This window comes from Danio rerio, chromosome 25 (assembly GCF_052040795.2).
Source record: "Danio rerio strain M-AB ecotype USA chromosome 25, GRCz13ab, whole genome shotgun sequence".
NCBI classification, from domain to species: domain Eukaryota; kingdom Metazoa; phylum Chordata; class Actinopteri; order Cypriniformes; family Danionidae; genus Danio; species Danio rerio.
The window spans coordinates 15,913,101-15,932,960 of record NC_141045.1 but is presented as its reverse complement, the minus strand read 5'-3'; the positions used below and the strand labels follow the sequence as shown (position 1 = coordinate 15,932,960).

Sequence of the window (19,860 nt, the reverse complement as noted above, 5' to 3'; positions counted from 1 at the left end):
AATAACAATGATTAAAACAGATTAAAATGTGTTAAACAGATTTAAAGAATAATGGAAAGAAGAAAGACACAATGTAGTCTTAAGGGTTCTTACCTCCCTACCAGCATGCACTGTGTAATAATAACAATCAATGTTTCAATTATAATGTACATGATTACATGTTCTACATCCTTTCTATGGCCCTGGTTGCAAACCTCAGATTTGCTCTTCCTGCTTTTGCAATGTGGATTTCAAACTGTCAAATGGAGCTTTCCCACAATGCTGCAGCCTTCTTTATAACAAAGACAAAAGCGCAATTCGCTTTTAATAATGCCCAGTTAAACAAGGCTATTAAATCTCCCTCATTGTTACCTGCCTTCATCTATTTTGTTGCTCTGCACCGCCTCACGCTCACAGTCTCGGGCGGGCTAACTAAGTTAACCTTTTGCCATAAACTTGAACTTTGCTCGCCCTCCCCGGACGACTTCAGACCGAGCACATTAATAACACTTAAAGACCATCAGCCTCTGACTCCATAATGATCTGTCAACAAAACCCAGTTTCCAGACTGCACGAGGAAAGTCTATTTTTCATCGTGCGGTTAACGTTAACGCAAATCTGTCCTGCTTACTATCGAGGCGGCGGAATCAAAAACGATCATTGAAATAAGGCACAAAACAAAGCAGGAGCACATATAAAACACTAAATACCAGCAGAATTCTTTCATTTAGACGGCAAACGCGACAGAAACTTGACGGCGCGAAAATATTTCAATATATCGCCGCGAAATGTTACAATATATCCGCTGTATTAACAAATAATAGTAACGTTACAAACGTTTCAACTCAAAGTGGTTTCCCTCGAACATGACACCCAGCTACCGCTTTGTGCCTCGCTATTTCTCCCCCCAGCGAGCTTCTTCAAAAGCGACTTGTGTGTACCTTCTCTTTTGGCCCAAAAGCGCTTGGAGGTGGTCCGCTGATGTGTCAAAGGCGGCGGGCATCGGATGTTTCGGAAGCCGTAAAGGGTTGGGGTCGCGGCGGGCAGGGCAGAACCTTCGACCCCCAGGGTCTCTCTCCTCCAGCACTCTCACTGAAATGCGACAGCCAAGGAAGGAGGGAGACAGAAGAGAAGAGGGGGAGCCCGAGAGAGACGAGTGCAGTAAGCGCGCTTTGCCACTGGGGTCAGAGAGCAGTGCAGCGGAATCGAGGGGTAAGACACGGACAGCCATTGGGTGGCACCTTTCACCGGAAACGCACGAGATAGGTCAGACAGCCAATGATTTTTGCAGCTTGATTTGCATTTGTTTTACAATAAAAACAGACGCGTGGTGAGGGAGAATGGTGGGATTTTGGGTTCAGCGTGGTCTAAATTTGTTTAGTAACAGCTGAAGTTAATGTTATTTATTTATTTTTTTTGTTTATCTTGGTTTGGAAAACAGCATATTTTACTGAATTGTGATTAGAGTTATATGCTGTTATACTTAATTATTAGCTTTTATATTATATTAAATAGTTTAATGTTAAAATGTTATTTAAAATTGCATATGGATTATCATATTAATAAAATAAGATGTATAAATCAGAAAGGCCAGAAGACATCGGGTGGTTCGAAGACCCACCCCCTTCTGACAAAGTCCAGATTTTGGCCCCTATATAAGCTCATTTATTACATTTGTGTAAGTATGCCATTATAAATTGTGAAACTAACCAATAGAAGAAGGCTTTAAGAAGAAAAACCAATAAAATAACCAAAAAGAGTATTTAAATGGATGAATTCTGACTGAGGAAATTAGCTGGCCTGTTTGTTATTTGCATATAGACTACAGTTTTTAATTTAAAACAAGTTTTAACAGATTCCCTTTTTTAATGATAAAGATAATACATTAGCATTTAAAAAATAAGTACTTTTTCATATTTTTTAATTCTTATCTCATTACATAATATATAAACTGTAACAACCTCCAGTTTAAATGCACATTTCTAAATACACATACATTTTTGTAAACAAAAAATAGTAAGATAAGAAATTTGACAAAAATGTAGTAAGTATTTTTGTTGCATCAAAAAGTGTGGTAATGAGAACCATCCGACTAACTAATCCAGCACAAATGTATGCTTAAAATGTTACTAAAATGCAGCATTTGAACCTCATCATTTGAGGAGGATAACTGCAAAAAGGTCCACTTTTTGAGAAAAAAGAACTACCCCTTTTAATATGCTGGCTATACAGGCCTACACATATAACATATTTCCAAATATCACACACACAAACTAAAAAATATCAATATTGAAATATTCAAAAAGCAAACAATTGTTTGAAAAATAAACATTAATTAAGAATAACAATAACCCTTAATTGGAATGATTGTGTATGGATGTTTCCCTGTGATGGGTTGCAGTTGGAAGGGTATCCGCTGTATAGAACATATGCTGGGTAAGTTGGTGGTTCATTCCGCTGTGGTGACCCCAGATTAATAAAGGGACTAAGCGAAATGAAGCAATGAATAAACATTAATTGGTATAACTTGATAATGTTTCCTAAATTAAATGATTGATTTTTACATTATTTAAACACAAATATTAAACATTACACTAAAAGTGTTTTCTGCTAAGAATAATGCCTTAAAGCACCAGTAAATTAAAAACACTATCAAAATAGTATGTAAAGTATCTTAAATAATATTAATCATGTTCTTCCCATAAAAGTAATAATAATAAGAGTAATAATTTAGAAAACACAAAATAAAACAAAACCTTTAAATTAAACTGTTAAATTGTTTTAAGATTTACAAAGAGTAGTTTTCTCACTATTACCATGTAAATAATCAGATTATTCAATTATTATTAATAAAGCAACAAAAGTTAAAAAAACAAAACAAATAAGTATAGCCAATATATATTTAACTATATATTTATACATAATAATAATTATAGAAACTGATATTATTTCTAAAGAATAAATTCCTCTATAAAGTATGGCTATTTCTATTCTTTTAAAGCAGCTTTACAGTGAACGGTGCCTTTCAATTCTCAATAAATATAACAGTTACATCCAATATGGCAAATTAATGTGCTAAATATATTTGCACCAACACTGACTACAGCCTTTAAGAAATCATAACACAGCATCAAAAACGATCACTTTCACTTATCAGTGAAATAATTGTTATGGCTAATAAATCTGCATCAGTTTATAGAGTTCATAAATGCAGGCATGACATCTGGTTGATAAGAGCAGCGGCTGTGTCAACATTACAGAGCTCTAGGCAACTCATTTTTCATTAGCAGCAGGGTGGACTACTGTAACAGACTCCTTACCAAAATAAAAAAAAACATTAGACAGCTGCATACAGAAGCAGCGGATACACTCGGTGGATCACCTCAGCGTTTACACAACATTGAATATAATGTTCAAAATAATTGCTTGTAGAATATAAAGCTGGAACTGGGATTTTTTGATTTTGCATTATTTTACATAATCGGTTATTCATTTAGTTCATGCTGTTTTTAATTACAACAAGAAATTCATTATAAAGAAATATTTTACATATATGTTCATCAATTTATAACTTTAAATTTTTTTTATTGTATTTAATTGTATTTGACCACTGTATATTATATTCCCCCCCCCCCCTTTTTTTTTTCTAAATGCTTTGCAAAACACTTTGAATTATAAATGCATTAAATTTTAAAAGAAGAAGCTGAATAAACACAAAAAAAATGCAGGGTTCCACACAATATATTTAGGTCGTCCCAACAAAAATCGAATTAAGTTTTTGTACAAATGTAAGTGGATTCACTGTAAAAGAAAGTTGCCCCCCCCCCCCCCCCCCCCAAATAATTATTTGAGGGAAATTTTATAAGAAAAATATAGATTTATTTTCGAAATTCTTACAGTATTGTAATGCCAGCATTTTTTCAGAAATGTTCTATCAGACTTGTAATTAATATTTACAGTACCATTTATCTTGTTGATTTACAAATTTGTTTATCTTTACTGTAAAATATCCAGTAGTTCACGCTTATTTTTGTTTACTGTATTTTGATTCACAGAAAATTTTGTTTTAATGGTGCCAATTTTCCACAATGCAACTTTACAATACAGTAACATACAGTATTGCATAAATAACAGTGTACTCACATAAGTTTGAAGACAAATTTCTTGAAATACAACATCTGAACAGTGTCTTTGTGTGTGGTAACCATAGTATAAACATAATAACGGATTTTGCTCCATAACCAGAAACTACTGCACACCTAAGGGTGAAACGGCACCGTACAGGTGCATTAATACCTAATAATTCAATAACCTGTCGTAAATGACCATCCATCTTGTTGTAAATGTGTTTACAGATTTGTCTTTACAAAGTATTTTCTGGTCATCTTTACAAACTGTATTTACAGTTTTACTGTAAAATATACAGTAGTTTTAGTCCTTTCACCTGTAATATATTTTCATACAATAATAAATAAATATGAATTTGTAATTCATTGTTCATTTATCGATTTACTGTAAAATTGTCCAAACGATAAATTATTTCTTATGATTTTTGTTTACTGTATTTTGATTCACAGGAACTTTAAAAAAATGTAACGTACAAAGAGGATATTTCCAACAATACAACTTTTAAAATACAGTAAAACACTGCATAACTGTCATGCAGCAAAATACAATTCATATTACAGTTAAACACTGTGTAGTATACAAACATTGTTAACAGTGTACACACAAGAGAAGTTTAAAGACAAAAAAGAGACAAATGTCTTATAATACAACATCTGAACAGTGTCGTTTTGTGTGGTAACCATAGTATAAGTGTAACTGACTCTGATTCATTGACTTATCAGAAATTAATTCACACCTGAGGTGTAACACCATCTTTGGTGTGTATTAATATGAACCGCCTGTCGTAAATGACCATTTATTTTGTTGTACATGTATTTACAGTTTTACTGTAAAACATACAGTAGTCTTCTCACCTGTAATATATTTTCCATACAATAAAAAATAACTTGTAATTCATTGTCCATTTATCTATTTCATGTAAAATGGTCCGAACGATAAATTACTGTATTTTTCATGATTGGCCAAGTTTCACGCTCATTTGTGTTTACTGTATTTTGATACACAGGAAATTTAAGAATACTGCTTTAATGGTGCCAAGAGGATGTTTCCCACAATACAATTTTAAAAATCAGTAAAACACTGCATAAATGTCATACAGTAAAATAGTTCATATTACATATTACAGTTAAGTACTGTTCACAAAAAATTCTAACAGTGTACATACAGTACAGGAGAAGTTTTAAGACAAAAAACAGACAAATGTCTTAAAATCTGAACAGTGTCTTTATGTGTGGTAACCATAGTAGAAGTGGAATAATTGACTCTCATCCATTGAATTATTAGAAAATAAGGTCACAGTTTCATTTAATGTACAATTCAACCTATTAACTAACAATTAACAAACTTTTAACTAATTAGCTGCTTATTATTAGTCAGTAAAATAGTAGATGGGTTTAGGTATTGGGTAGGATTAGGGATGTAAAATAAGATCATACTGTATAAGTGCAGTAAACAGTAAACATCTTAATAATACACTGTTAACAATTTCCTGTAATATCTACAGTAACTTACTGGCAGTAGTTCGCCAGTAACTTACTGTAAATCAATTACAGTAAAATACTGTATTTACATTTACAGCACCGTTTATCTTGCTGTATGTATTTGCAGAATTGTATGAATATTATTACCTTAAGGGACAGTAATCTTTACAATGCAACTTTAAAATACAGTAGCATAGCTATTCTACAGTAAAATACAGTTCATATTACAGTTAAATTCTGTTTAATTTACAAAAACTTGCATGGAATAAACCAATTTTAAATGGTGTAAATTGTTATTTAAACTAAAGTGTTGCCAAAAATAATGCACTCCTGATGTGTAACGCCATCTTAGGTGTGTATTATTATCTAATAATTCAACCCCTTACCATAAATGATTCCTACGTTATAAAATTAAGTAACGACACTATAAACTGAAATTGACCAAACCAAGTCTTTTTGTCATATGTACCGATCTGCTTTTTCAATTCCTGCATGACCACGACCATCATTATTGACTGAGCTTGTGTACCCGCATGTGTTTGAATGAGAGAAGAGGCTTTTTCTTTGAAGAACAGAGGGTGATGGAGGCAGGGAAAGCAAAGCTGAAAAAGAAAAAAAATCTCTTCCATGGCAACCAGGCTGTTCAGGCTTGCGCTCCTTCTGTCATCCAGCTCTAAACTGACAGAGTCTGGCATGGCAGCGCTGCTCTCTTTTCTGTTCTAAGCGTCTGATCATTACTGCTGTTTTCCATTCAAAGACAGCTTGTTTTGGGGAATATTGGGTTGTGGGTGGTTGCTTGGCTGTTTTGGTTTGTTTTATAGCAATGCTAGGTGCCTTTTGTTGGGCACATAGCTTTATAAGACGTGAAATATGCAATGCGTGATCTCAGTAAATGGATTGAGATCAAATCCTCTCATGTTGAGATGGTTCTGCCTCAGGAGATGTGCTGTAACTTATGTAGCATACAGCTGTTGGTTGTTTTGAGCTATTCAGATACTCTGTTTTATGTTCGAACACGCTTTAAAAACTGAAAGTAAAATTTGAAATGCAGCCCAGTGGCTCAGTGGTTAGCACTGTTGCCTTTCAGCAAGAAGGTTGGCTGGTTCGAGTTCCGGCTGAGTCAGTTGGCATTTCTGTGTGGAGTTTGCACTTTCTCCCCATGTTCATGTGAGTTTTTTCAGGGTGTTTCAGTAATGGGTTGATGCTGGAAGTGCATCCACTGTGTAAAATGTGCCAAAGTAGTTGGTGGTTCACTCCACTGTGGTGACCCCTTGATAAATAAGTGACTAAGCCGAAGGATAATGATCAATACTTCTTTAGTAATAAGTCGGGATGAACCAAAATAATTACATCGGATGTTGAACACTGCACTATGCTATGAAACCCATTTATTTCATGGCTTGTAACTAATGTGCTTTGTCTTTTATTAATGAATAAATATATATATATATATATATATATATATATATATATATATATATATATATATATATATATATATATATATATATATATATATATTATTCTTTTTTATTATTTTATTATTTTTTTAATACTATTATTTTATTTCCTCAAAATCCTACATACAATATCCCATAATGACAAAGTGAAAAAAGAGTTTTTGAAGTTGCTGCAAATTTATTAAAAAATAAAAAACCTGAGAAATCAGATGTACAGAAGTATTCACAGCCTTTGCTAAATATTTTGTTGATGCACCAATGGCAGCAATTACAAGTTACAAGTCTTTTTGAATATGATGCCACAAGCTTGGCACAAGTTTGGGAATTTCTGCCCATTACTCTTTGCAGTACCCCTCAAGCTCTATCAGGTTGGATGGGAAGCAACAGTGTATTATCAGATATCTCCAGATATGTTCAATAGGATTAAGGTCTGGGCTCTGGCTGGGCCACTCAAGGACATTCACTGAGTTGTTTTGAAGCCACTCTATTGATATTTTGGCAGTGTGCTTTGGGTCATTGTCCTGCTGGAAGATGAACCGTTGCCCGAGTCTGAGGTGAAGAGCACATTGAAGCAGGTTTTCATTCAGGATGTCTCTGTACATTGTTGCATTCATCTTTCCCTCTATCCTGACTAGTCTTCCAGTTCCTGCTGCTGAAAAACATCCCCACAGCATAATGCTGCCCTGACCATGCTTTACTGTATGAATGGTATTAGCCTGGTGATGAGTGGTGCCTGGTTTTCTCCAAAAGTAACGCCTGGCATTCAGTCCAAAGAATTCAATTTTAGTCTCATCAGACCAGAGAATTTTGTTTCTTATAGTCTGAGAGTCTTTCAGATGTCTTTTGGCAAATTTCAGGCAGGGAGTAGCTTCCGTCTGGCCACTCTACCATACAGACCTGATTGGTGGATTGCTGATTCATTAGAACTTTCAGAGCAGCAGAAATATTTCTGTAACCTTCCCCAGCCTTGTGCCATGAGACAATCCTGTCTAACAATTCTTTTGTCTTCATGCTTGGTTTGTGCTTTGACATGCACTGTCAAACCTGGGACCTTATATAGACAGGTGCATGCCTTTTCAAATCATGCCCAATCAACTGAATTTACCACAGGTGATGAAACATCTCAAGAATGATCAGTGGAAACAGAATGTACCTGAGCTCAATTTAGAGCGTCACGGCAAAGGCTGTGAATACTTGTGTACATGTGATTTTTCAGCTTTTTCATTTTTGATAAATTTCTAACAATTTTAAAAAAACTATTTTTTTCACATTGTCATTATGGGGTATTGTGTGTAGAATTTTGAGGAAATAAATCAATTTAATCTATTTTGTAATAAAGCTGTAACAATAAGGCAGATTTTTTTTGTCAAATCTATTAGCAATTTGCAGTACAAAACAGTTCCTGAAGTACACCAATGTTTGTTTTTAGTGTAAAATGATAGAACACTATATTTAAATGATTAAAACCACAAACAAAGTACAGTACAATAAAACAGATCACTTTTAAAAAAAAAGACCGTTAGCTGACCTCTAAAGTAATGAATAAGGAAGCAAATCTATAATCTAGAAAGGATGAATCAATACACACTAATTCCACATAATGCAGTGGGGTTTGGGTCTTCTCCAATGGTCACTGGGCATTTGCTGTCCCCCTGCAGAGAGCTCACAATCGCAGCAGCTTGCAGGAGTCGCCCCTTTACCAAATTAATTGAGTCGAGGGAGGCTGGTAATTAGTAAAGGGCAGCGCAGGTTCACACTTCCTTAGATCCTCTTTTCTTACAACCATGCATTCATTTCACAATGAAACAGCAGCTGAATTAATATCAACTGCGTTTCCTGCCATGCACTGTGAATATTAGGTGGGTGAAATAATTAATAAAATTAAATAATATTAAATGAGGTGAAACCAAAATTTCTTTATTAAAAAAATTAAATAAAATGTAATAATTTAAAATTTTCATATTAAAAAATATTAAATTAAATTAAGTTAAGATGTCCTTATTAAAAATTAATTGAAATTAAAATGTTCTTATAAAAATATTTAATTAAAATGCCCTCATTAAAATAAAATAAAATGTAATTAAATAAAACTAAAATATCCTTATTAAATATTAAATAAAATTAAAATATCCTTATTAAAATTAAATTAAAGTAAATTAAAATATTTTTATTAAGAATGTAATTAAATGAAATTAAAATATCCTTATTAAAAACAATTTGATTAAATTGATATGTCCTTATTACAAATCAAATTAAATGTTCTTATTAAAAAACATATTAAATTAAAATTAAATTCAAATGTCCCCATTTAAATAAACTAAAATGTAATTAAATTAAATTAAAATATCCTTATTAAAATATAAAAGAAAATGTAAGTAAATTAAATTGTACCTATTAAAAATGAATTGTAATTAAATTAAAATATTATTACAAAAAATATAATTAATTTAAAGTCTCCTTATTAAAAAATAAAAACTAATACAATTAAGTTGAAATGTGCTTATTAAAAATGAAATGTAATTAAATTAAATTAAAATGTCCTTTTTAAAAATATATTTAATTAAAATTAAATTAAAATGTCCATATTAAAATAAAAAATTAATAAAATTAAAATAAATTTAAAAATCCTTATTAAAATATAAAATAAAATGTAAGTGAATTAAATTAAAAATGTCCTTATTAAAAATAATTAAATCAAATTAAATTAAAATAAATTTAAATATCCTTATAAAAAAATGTAATTAATTTAAAACGTCCCTATAAAAAATGAAAATAAAAGAAAAATGTCTTTATTAAAAATGAAATGTAATTACATTTTATTTAAATGTCCTTATTACAAAATATTAAATTAAAATTGAATTAAAATGTCATTATTAAAATAAAAATAATTAAATAAAATGAAAATAAGCTAAAATATCTTTATTAAAATATAAAGTAAAATGTAAGTAAATAAAATAAAATGTCCTTATTAAAAATGAAATATAATTAAATTAAATTAAAATATCCTCATAAAAATAAATAAAATGTAATTATTATTAATAAAATGCCCTTATTAAAATGACATATAATTAAATTAAAATGTCCTGCTTAACTTTTTTGATTAAAATTTACTTAAATTAAAATATCCTTATTAAAATAGATAAAATAAAATAAATATTTTCATATAAACCATGTATCTATTAAAAACTGAGTGAGATGTACATTCAGCGTTTTGTCGTTTTGTTGTTGTTGTTGTTTTTTTACCTTGAAAATATCATCACGCTTGGTAATTTGTGTGACACTAGTACCACAAACAATAACATACAATATTTTCCTTTTTATTCCCTATGGTACAGTGATATTGAAAATAAAATTGTAATGTTGCAGCAGAAAGACCCCTTTCAAGTTTTTAGAATATTTATGTATTGTTGATGGTATTAGTTAATTCCAATAAGTTGCTGTGAGGAGAATAATGACATCTCATAATGCCCAGCAGTTTTTTTAACCACTTCACTGATTGTTTAAAATTTAACCAAGGTTATTCTCATAATGCATGCTAAGTAGGTGGACAGAAATGTATATTTGACCTCATACTGGACTCAACCAATGCTAAATATGAAATGTGAATATGTCTGTCATTGACTGCTCTATTGATTGTGCAACCCAGTTTATGCGTCTTTCATGAACATGAATATTTGTCATTGTGTCAAAGGTGACATGGTGCTGTCACTTCCTGGGTCTTTGATACTCCGGCATGCCGTTTAACCCCCTCGGAGGAGGAAGGCCTGGTGCCCTTTGACCTTTTCGATAATTACTGGAGGTCTGAGAAGTATAATAATGGGGCATTTGGCTATTCCAATGAATGAGAACAGAAAGGGCTTTTCTCAAGCGCAGCTGTCAGTCATTGCGAATGACATGCCGTCAATAGTAAATGTGCGTTTTCGGCATGTAAGTCAAAACAGCAGGATGTGTGTATTGTCAAGGGGACTGTACTGGATGAATGAGGGTCATAGGAACTCCAATGATCAATGTACAGTTATTGATCGTGGATAAACACGCCGATGACTGACCAAGCTGGCATGTACAGTACCGTGGCTGCTGTTTTCTTTGGCTGTGTAAAGAAGTAGGATTACTCAATTTTTAATGCTAACAATGAGAAGAAATTCCCTTTAGCTTTTATATATTGCTACATTTCAGATACCAGACCCATCCAATGTGCCATTTAGATCATTTCAAAAACTATTATTGCTCATCCTAAGGATTAGGGTGTCTAAACTCACAATGTTGTGAATTTACCCACAGCACCCTAACAACAATACTAATGCCCTACATTTATGCAGCGCATTTCTGGACACTCAAAGCACTTTACACATTGGGGGTCTCTCGTCATCCTGCACCAGTGTGCAGCATCCACCAGGATGACGTGACAGCAGCCATATTTTGCTAGACTGCACATCACACACCAGCTGATTGGTGGAGAGGAGACAGAGTGATAGAGTCAATTATGAAATGGGGATGGTTAGGAGGCCATGATGGAAGTGGGCAAATTTGGCCAGGATGCCATGGTTTAACCCCTACTCTTTTTGGAAGGACATCTTGGGATTTTTAACAACCACAGTGAGTCTGGACCTTGGTTTAATGTCTCATCCAAAAGACAGCGCTCACTGAGCGGTATAGAGTCCCATTCACTATACTGGGGCTTTAGGAGCCACTCAGACTGCAGGTTGAGCGCCCCCTGCTGGCCTCCCATCACTTCTGGCAGCAACCTAGCTTTCCCATGTGTTCTCCCATCCAGGTACTGACCGGGCACAGCCTTGCTTAGCTTCAGTGGGAAACCATATGAGAGTAGCAGAGAGCTAGTTGCCCGGTATTAGGAGTATAATATTGCGATGACCCCAGCAAATATTATAGAAACGTCCATGCAACCACCCAAAATATCCTATCATCTGCATATGCTCTCATAAATACTAACAGTTTAGCTTAAAGCTGACTTATAAGCTCTTCAGACGCACATAATATTCTAGCAATGCCCTAGCCAACTGTAATGCAACATCGTAATGAACACTCACAGCGTCCTGGAAGTGAAGACAAGCATTACATATTAGTTTATTCAAAACATGTCAATCAGTATTCTAGAAATCATCTAAAATACTCTAGAAATGCCCTAGCAGCTGCATAGCAACACCCAAACAAATACTCACAAAATCCTGGCATAATAAAGACAAGCATTACATAGTTTATTCAAAACATTTAAATCCATATTCTAGAAATCATCTAAAATAATCTAGCAATGCCCTACCCTGTAAAAAATTATATGGTCGATTAATCATGACAGCTTATTTTTTTTAGTTCATTGTAACTTTTTAAACTAACAGTCAATCACATTCTAACTTATATTTTTTAGTTATGCAAGCTGTTTTAAGTCCATTTTTCATAATATATTATAAGTTCAATGGACTCATAAAGTTAATTTGATTCAGCTTACAAATGTAAGGCAACCAGGATTTTTATACAGTGTAGCAACTACATAGTGGTTGTTGCTAGAGCGGATACGTTTGCGGTCGGAAGTTAACGCAAATTATTTGTATTATTTATTAAATTTCTCATTTGCTGTATTTTATTAACGTCTACCCCCACCCCAACCCTAATCCCAACCGTCACAATAATGTAAAAACTGTAGTTGTACCGAGTATTAGTTATGTTATCTATTAAATTACCCAATAAAATGTATTTTTTAACACCTACCCCCACCCCAACCTTAAACCCAACCCTCACAGTACTGTAAAAATATTAATTATTGTAATACATTGTCATAAAAAAATGCTGCTTTATTAATGTGCATATCGCACTTCCGGCCGGCCGCATATCCAATTTAGACTTTACCCTACATAGTAACACCCTAACAAACATTCACAGCATCCGGCCAAATTGACCCTTCGCTAAGCCACGCCCAAAAACCACCACCCACCAATCGTGGCTTAGCAACTGTAGCTATGCGCAGGAGCTCTGTCAAGCTTCTCGAGCGAGTGCATATGGATTGTGCAAATCTGATACCCGGTATCCTTAAAGTTTGGACGGGATGGTGGAATTTTTTCCCTTTTCAAACCTAAAACCCAAGAGGAGAAATGCCAGCGTGGATCAAGCTGTGTGCGGGGTGCTAAAGGAGCGGAGCTAAGTTTGTTTTGTTTTGATATTCCTGACACATTCAGTGATAGACAGACGGCAATAACTCACACACCTTTTACCCTAAACTGCTCTAAACTGTGTTTCCTACAAAAACAAAAAGCTGGTTCTGTTTCACAGTGGTCTTATTTTTTTCGCTCGATATTGTGAGTAATGCTCCATTTAAGCCTTCGCCATAACGTTAGTAACGCTAGTCATACTAATAATAGCGAATAATTCATAATGACACGAGTTATTGATCCAGAAAATGTGAATCTGCGAATCTGTTGCTAACTTTACTGAACTTTATATTTCCATCTGTTTCAAGCTACGAATATTTGAAATTAAAAATCAACAGAACAAAACCGAGATATGATCACAAACTGAGCACTTGCGATCAATATACTTTACCAGCAGCTGTTTTTTCAGTCATTTATAAAGAGCACACAAACATACTGACAGTAATAGGGAACTTACAGTACATTGTTATGGTCAATGATGCTAATATTACCCACAAATCCATCACTTTCCCTATCTGGCTGTTCTATCTATGAAAGAACTATGTAAAAGCTCTGTCATGCGTGTTTTCTCTTCTGTTAGTGACGCTATATTTCATTGCACAACAATTAATCCACCAGGCTTTTTGGCTAAAATAGAGAAATCACGGTTTCATTTGTTATTATTAGATTATTTTTAAATTTCACTGAGCTAAGCTGTTGTATGGTTAGCGTATGAGGCGGCTTGGCTAAGCTAGCTTCAATTTTTTATTGATTTATTCTCTAATTGGCTGCCTATTGTGTGGTGAATATACTCCTGTAGTGCATACTGCAGTCCTTTTTTGTTTGGCTTTCTCGGATATCTCACCTGTTCGCCAAAAATGACATTATATCCCTGGCAATGTCTGACACCGGCGCACACACATTGAAAAAGCTGTGCCAGGCAGGAAAGCTTGACAGGCGTAGCAACAGTAACTAAGGAGGGCGGGGCTTAGCGAATGGTCCATTGAAGACATGCATTGCTTAGTTCAGTGGTTCTCAAACTTTTTTCAACAAGTACCACCTCAAAAAAATTTTTTATATATTAAATTTATTGACATTTGTTCTGGGAGCACTGTACAACTGTGGCAGCAGTATTGACGCATGCTCGGGGTTCGTATGCGACATCTAGTGTATATATCTATAATAAATTACAAACACAATACCTAGAGACAACATAAAACACCATAGAAATTGCATAGTGTTGTCCTAGCATCCACAGACAAAAATCTAGCAATGTTGAGATGAGTTTTGCACTGGAAAACTTCATAAAATATATATTTTAAAACACTAAAACCTTGACCTGCAACCATCACTATTCAGAATTTTTTTTCCTGCAAATGAGACTAATGGGTTACGTTAAGTAGGATATTCATCAATGGCTTGTTTTTTTTCCCCTTCTACCTCCATTAAATCCAGCAATTACCAAAAACAGCTAAATAGCAGTGAATGTTTTTTTTCCCCCAAAAAATATTATTTACTTAGGTGTAAAAATGCAGTTTATACATTTATAGGATTTCATTTCACAAATGCGCCTTAATTTATAATGGGCCTGTGCCCTTAAAGACATTGATCATGTCTTGGGAAAATTAAAGCTCTTAAAGGGAGGTTTTCAGATTTTCCATCCCATTTCCACAACATTTGATGGGTTTGATAAGGCAGCAGAAAGTAAATCTTGCCCAGCAAATGAAGTATTGATTGGCGTCTCTCTGGCCTTGCTATACCCTTGTCCTCAATGCTATGATACACTGACTTGTTTCTGTGCGCTACATAGAATGAGAGAGAACGTCACATCTCGATAAAGAGCTTATTTAGACCTCAACCTCGTTCCCACCCTTCCTGTCATCTCAAGAGTTCTGTCTCCCTCAGCCTCTGATTCAATTAAGTCTTCTATCGTCAATCACCAACGTTGCCAAAGCAGGTTTATCAAAGGTTACACTTCTCCCACAGAGGACAGACGTACTTACTATTTGCTGAAATTAAAGAATTGAATTCTGTTAAACACTATCACATCTTCTGTCACATGTAAATACGTCCAGACCGCACGCGTTTAGGACCACAGAGAGCCTTCATGAATTTTAATGCCTTGCTTCTAATATGTGTTTCAAGTGGGGAGCTTGCGAAGCAGCAGAGATTACTGCAATGATATGCATCTTTTTGTGTCATAAATTTCCGGGCGCCGCTGACAACTGTCGGGTTATTATGTGCTCGCACTGGCGTAGCAGCGAATGAACTGCCTCATCGCGACTTGCTGACAGCACAGGCAGGAGCTTTGTTTGAGGAATTATGGTATTCAATTTCACATCAGTGACAAACTCTCTTCCTGTGTCATAAAAACAACGATAACGGGACAGATTTTATGGCCATCCCTCTCCGTGGCCGTCGCTCAAAGTGGCCTCATGAATTTTGGGTGGAATGAGACAAAGCAAAGGGTGCTTTGTGTTCCACCTGCGAAATAAGTATGTTGTTCGGTGGCGGTCATACAGAGTTTGCCTCAAGCAATAACAAACCATCCAAAGCCTCTGTTCCTTATTATGCAACCATTCCAGTTCCCAAACCTGATTGGTGTTCCAAGAGAGCTAATATGCAATTTATTCAGCAACACTGAGAGTATACATCACTAGGAGTACTTTATTGTTCCCATCACTCTGGTTGTCTGTGTTGGCGGGTTTCAGAAAGACAGACTCCATTTTTTTGCAGGTAATATTATTAAACCAATAGACAGGGGCATCTCCAGGGGGCAGGACTAGGGAGGACACAGCACAAAGCCCAGAGGCTTGGATGGTCTACAGAAATGTGTGGGTGGGAGGGAGGTCGTCTCCGGAGCAGATTTTAACCCAGGCTCATTCTGAAAACGTACCGCTATATACATTTCTGGAGAATGCTAAATATGCCCCAGGAGCTACGTTTTGGCGAGGCAGTGTCGCAGTAGGTAGTGCTGTTGCCTCACAGCAAGAAGGTCGCTGGGTCGCTGGTTCGAACCTCGGCTCAGTTGGCATTTCTGTGTGGAGTTTGCATGTTCTCCCTGCCTTCGTGTGGGTTTCCTCCGGGTGCTCCGGTTTCCCCCACAGTCCAAAGACTTGCGGTACAGGTGAATTGGGTAGGCTAAATTGTCCGTAGTGTATGAGTGTGTGTGAATGTGTGTGTGGATGTTTCCCAGAGATGGGTTGCGGCTGGAAGGGCATCTGCTGCATAAAAACTTGCTGGATAAGTTGGCGGTTCATTTCGCTGTGGCGACCCCGTATTAATAAAGGGACTAAGCCGACAAAAAAATAAATGAATGAGCTACGTTTTTTATTTTTTGCTCATTTTTTTTTGTGAAGCCACCAGAGGCCGCTGTGTGCGCTTTTTAAGATCTCAAATTTCTCTGGCTAGTGCCATTCGTGCCTTCTGTTTTTACCAGAGACCACCAGAGGCCGCTGTCGACTGACTGACTGACCGATCGACTGACCAACCCTCCTTCTACCCTAATCCAGCCAATAGTGTTTTTAAAAGCATCGATTGACCCGCCCACCGATTGGCCCTCACCCGAAATGACATACTTGATGTGCTTCTGCAGTCCTGCAGAGTGCAGACTTACAATGGCCACCATATGCATGAGCTTGTCAAGTCCACAAAACCAAAAGATGTTCCATTTATCGTTTCAACTTTAAATAGTGTGCTTGCAAGTCCTCCAAGACTTACAGTGCCATCCTAGACATTCCATTATCTATATTCCAATACAACATACTGCATTGTATTGTATGCTTGGTTTAAAACCTATTTTGCAGCCATTTTCCTAAAAAAACATATGCACAGGTTTCTGGTCTGCATCTCTCACTAAATAGCACAGTCTGTAAAAATCTTGTCTAGGGCTCTTGTGGGTCAATTTAACCTTTGGGCCCTATGCACTCTGATCTATGAAATTTGAGCATACTACAGTACATCCTGTTATATGATCAATCACATTTGTGATTCACTGCTTTCCTGTGGTATCATGGACTGTACATTTTCCAAAAGATCTGCACTTCAGAATTGTGCCTCGTTTTTTAAACGCCATGTCAAGTCAAATTAATTTCAGCTTTTAACATTCAGCCCACTCCTCAATGTCATTCCCAAATCAGTGGACCAACCAGAAGAACTCAGAGACAAATTTTGTGAGCTTCCGTTTACAGTAGTATGTTGGCACGATGACTGTGTTATCTGATAGCAACACGGCGTAGCACAACAGGAGTAATGTTGTTTTTTTGATGATATTACCAGTGGCTAGTTAACATTGTCTTAACTTTAATCACATAAAAGTCATGTTAAAAGTCATTCAGCCCCTAAGTGGTCAAAACTTGGCACATAGGACACTTCTGAGAAAAGTGCCCGTAATTACGAAGGATGGTATGGGTGATGGATATTTTGCTACCATGATTGTTTTTGAGTTTTTAACAGATTTCCTCTGGTCCTCTTTTGATGCTTCTGCTCTGAGGTGTTTTTCTCAAAAGCAACTACATGTTCTTTCATTACAACAGAGTTCATTGGAACTTTCAATCATAGCTTTTGAGAAATTTTCCCTAGGTATTAAAAAAAAAAAAGAAAAATAAATGGCAGTTCTGCATGATAAAACCTGTACATTTGCTGGGTAGATCTTGGATTAAACTGTGTAAAATTACTCCTGACCTCGCCCCTACCCCTCACAGTGACGTCACTAGCTTTATTAAGTGCTAGTGATGTGAAGTTCGGATCATTTTACTGACTTGGACCTTTGAGTTTTGTTCGTCGGGATGAACAAATCAGTTTTTGAGTCATTACGTTCAATTTGCCAAAATAACATTAAAATGTTACAAGAAGCTTCCAAATACATCTACTACTTGCCCAAACGTTGATCACACTACTACATACAAGTTATAACGAGGACACTACTGTACACTGCAATGCAACTAAGAACGAGAAAATAATCCTTTATTGTTTACCTGCTGTTTTATCTATGATTAGCTCTGCTCACATCTTCTGGCATGTATTCAAATTTAAGTTGTTCATTCACCTGACACTGACAGTCGCATATAAGCTTAACTAATAATAAATAAATAAATTACTAAAAATGGCTTTCAATGTATAACCTTATATAATTTCTTCTCTGGTCTCTTTTTTAATTTTTTAAAATTTTACTTTATTAATTTTATATGTTTTCATTTTTTTCTCTTCTGTCTCTCTTCTTTAAAGTGTATAATGCAGATTGTAACAACAGCTTCATTTTTCTCTGATGTTCTAAGATTCTGTAACTGTTTTTGAAGCCAATGAAAGAAAATAATAAAATAAAAATAAAAGCTTAACCACTGCTCACAGTCTGAGCCGGAAACACCCATGATCAGTTCACCTTTTGAGTCTTCTGGTTTTTGAGTGGTTCGTTCATTATGTGACAGAATATAAAGAGATGATTCAAAACCGAGGACTCAAGAAATGAACGGATCAAATCTGTTTTCAGCTCTAAATGCATATGATTGGCTTCTGTCTCTCATGTGAACAACAAATGACTCAAACCCAATAGAGGACTCCAAAAATGAACTTATCTTCTACTCCACCTGCACAAATGTGTGCATACATGAATGAACGAATCAATTCCTAACAGGACTCATCATTCTCGAGTAACATAAAAGATTTGTTCAAAAGAAACAAATGGTTCAAAACCGACCCATCACTAATAAGTGCATGCGTCTGAGACTGCTTATCTCAGCTTGCATGTGCAAGCCTGCAGCTAGATACTATTGGAAAACCATAGACTTGGCAATATTAGTAAAAACTCTTTAACAGGATTGAACATAGAGATGGGTCATTCAAAATGGAACACAGCCTTTCTATGTGAACAAGTCATTGAATTATTCACTTAAGTAAGTCTTTCAGGAGCTAAACGAGTAAAAGTTTATTAATGTTTGCCCAGATTAGGAATGGTTGAACTGAGCCTGGTTTCTCTCAAGGTATTTTCCTTTTCTTTCGTCAATTGGTGAAGTTTGTTCCTCGCCACTGGCTTGCTTGGTTTGGGATTTGTAGAGCTGCGCATCGATGGATTTGCTCTTTAGTGTTTGGACTTTTAGCAGTGAAAATTAAATCACACTGAACTGAACTAAACTGAACCTCAATTCTAAAAACTGGATTGACTGTTTCAGTTTAATAGAACTTCTATGTTAAGCTGCTTTGACACAGTCTACACTGTAAAAGTGCTATATCAATAAGCATGAATTAAATTAGATTGAATTAATGTTTATTTTTCATTGTTTACAACCTATTTTTATAATATAAGAACAAAAGTAGACAACTGCAATAAATTTCCAACTGAAATGTTCCATAAGCAATATCCTTATAAAAATCATGAATTATAGCAAATTATAAATCACCATAACAGCTAGGCAAGGTTATGCATTTGGTAGCCTACAGTTGCTTTAAGATGCTGAGCACAGATGCAGTTACCCCTCTTTTTTTCACCCCTGAAATTACCTTCCAGATCATTTCCATAATTGTACAGCATTAGAGTGCAGGCAAGGGAAATCGAGTCGGATGGACTGTCCATCAAACACTTCTGTCATTTCTTGTACATGAGTGAGTATGCATATTTCCATGCAAATAAATGTTTTCCCCTTTGTGCTTTACTTTTGACTAATGGGACATTCTGGT

General features: G+C 35.2%; 1 protein-coding gene across 2 annotated transcripts in view; it reads right to left on the bottom strand.

Moving 5' to 3' along the window:
• Positions 1-1,191, bottom strand: part of mpped2 (metallophosphoesterase domain containing 2b) — a 44,181-nt gene extending 42,990 nt beyond the window's left edge. Inside the window, exon 1 of one of the 2 annotated variants that reach the window (NM_200042.2) lies at positions 921-1,191. The gene's annotated coding sequence lies outside the window, so the exon portion shown is untranslated. The remainder of the gene's footprint in view (positions 1-920) is intronic. The other variant, XM_087310458.1, reaches the window with a different exon arrangement.
• Positions 1,192-19,860: the final 18,669 nt, after the last annotated feature.